We start from the raw sequence: 2,774 nt of genomic DNA on the forward strand, positions 1-2,774 counted from the left end.
GTATGCATGTATATATGATGTAGTATAAGGTTTTCTTAGGTTATATGTGGACGTCGTCGTCAGGTGGGTAGATTTCTAAATATATGTATGTTACAATCAAATCATAATCATTTATATATCTTGTATATTCTATTCCAATAGTTCTGTATAGTTTATAATCTTATCAAAACATGGACGTAACCAAAGAGCCGTTCATTACGTTAAATTAAAAATGCGTTGTTAGTTTTATCCTAAAGATGAATTCTCAGTTTGGTAGCCGATAAGTGACGCGGCAATAACACTGCTTCATACAGTTTGTTGCATTATGGATCTCTAATATTGGCATGACAATTTCTTTAGATTTGCTCAGATTTTTAGAACCATACAGTATTTCTTACAAAGGATCGTTTTTCCGACCATATAAGAAGAGTTAGGTAAAATGTACCCATTGTGATTTTTACCAAAAAGTCCACATTAAATATTAATTTTTCTTTTACATTGTGCGTCAACAGTTAGGGATCATTTTACCCAATATAAAGGGGATCATTTCACCCTTAACTACATATTTGAATACCGTTATAAAAACTAATTTTAAAATTCATTATACACCTGTCAAAATGTGCTATAATATTACAAAAATAATATTATTAATAGATGCGAAACCTCAAACAGTTTTTACATCGCCATAAGTCTATGGTCAACGATTGATTTGATCCTGGGGAAGCCATAGTTCGATAAATATAATTGATGACTTTAATGGTTCACTTAAAACAACGAGGGATCATTTTGTAACACTTTTTCTTTTCTGCTGTAAATTGAATATCACTGAATAAAAGCTAAGAATATATTCATTTTAAGGCCAAAATTTAGTTAGTTAAAATTTGCTTATAAGCAGTTTCGTTTCCATTACAATAATATGTTATTGTATAACTTATATTATTTATCTGCTTTTAGTATCATTTACATTTTATAGTACATTGCGTTTTCCTTCTTGTAAGAAAATATCAAGCCTACGCTCCTGTAATTCACAATTCATAATACACACATATAAGAATTAATTCAAGTATATACATATATATATATATATATATATATATATTTATAATAATATGTATATATGTATATTATGTCCATAGAATTGTGTAAAATAATGAACATAGAGTATGAGTTAAAGAGACTAGAACACCACACAGTACGAACTAACTATGAAGGAAAAACGGACGACGGACGGTTAAAAACGAAGACATACGAACTAACAGACATACATACATACATACTAAGTAATAATATGTATGTTTGTTAGCAGAAGTAGTATAGGCAACCAACTCAACACACAAGAGGTATCGTATAGTAAGTAAGAAGGGTATAGCTCTAGTACACACAAGCAAGCAATCCACTACACCATCATACCACCACAATATTTCCCATCACCTCCACCATCACAAGCGGTCGAGAGGAGAGAAACACAACATACACATATGTATATATATATATATATATATATATATATATATATATATATGTTTGTGCATTTTCTTCATATTCACATATGTATATATGTATGTGAGAGAAAACCTTACCCCCACCATCACTATACCGATTTTAAAAAACAAATGTATATATGAGAGATAGAAACAATAATCAGAAAGAAGAACTTTTTACAACTACCTAACCTCTCATTCCAATTGTCAAAAAAAAAAAAACAAAACACTATACAACTCATACCAAACCACCCTCTATCTCTATCATACATTAAGTCCTTTTAAATATTATATTTGTTGGTTGTATTTATGCATATACTATATGTGTGCGTGTAGAACAAAGAGGGGGGGAGGAATTGTAAGGTATGAGAATTGAATATAATAATAATGACATCGATATATGACCATGTATCAGATAAAGATAGACAAACAAAAACACACACAACACATCTCTTATATAAATTATTTCAAGAAAATGATACACAACATACCATATAAACAAAGAACAACATATACTAAGATTATATAAGTGTAATAAAGATGTTGATATATTAAAAATATTATTTTCTGAGATGCAAATGACTATATGAGATAGTTATATGTAAAGTGAAATATATTAAAATGAATTAGCATGATATAAGGCGCTTGCGTTTATTATTATATATATATATATTTCTTGTACACACATTTAATAATATATGTATATTTTCTTCTGTGCATGTGCTTTGTCTAATCAGATTCATTAACCAAGAGTATCCTAGAATTATGCGTCCATTCCCTGGCTAACACTTTTTCAAGACACTTCGAAGCACAACAATATAAAATATATGATGACGTGTGTGTGTGTGCGGCGCTAAAAGAAAAAAAAAAGCACGTTGTTATTTTTTTTTTCGTTCGTTTGTTGTTTTAGTATGAGATGACAACATGCTTAGAAAACGGTATAGAAGATTGTACACTTTTTGAAGTTTTCACACTGAGAAACCACGTGAGTCAGATGTGTGTGTATGTTGTATGTGTGATGTGGTGATTTGTGTTCTAACAAATGTGCGATGACAGTTTTTTAATAAGTGTCGTTACTGGTTTTTTATAAAAATTTGTTATATATACTATGGTTTTTTTGGGTGAAATTTTTTTTTATTTTTGACAAAAAAAAAACATGTTAAAACGTTTGTGTTTTTCATCATTGTCACGTGTTTTGATGCGACAGCGTTTAATTGTTTTTGTTAGTACTAAGCGTAGTCATTCGAAAAGTGTAAAAAAATTGTGATTTTTGAAAATTTATTGTGATTTTATTTATATTTTTTTGGGGTTATT

The sequence above is a fragment of the Chrysoperla carnea genome, chromosome 5 (assembly GCF_905475395.1).
Source record: "Chrysoperla carnea chromosome 5, inChrCarn1.1, whole genome shotgun sequence".
Lineage (NCBI taxonomy): Eukaryota > Metazoa > Arthropoda > Insecta > Neuroptera > Chrysopidae > Chrysoperla > Chrysoperla carnea.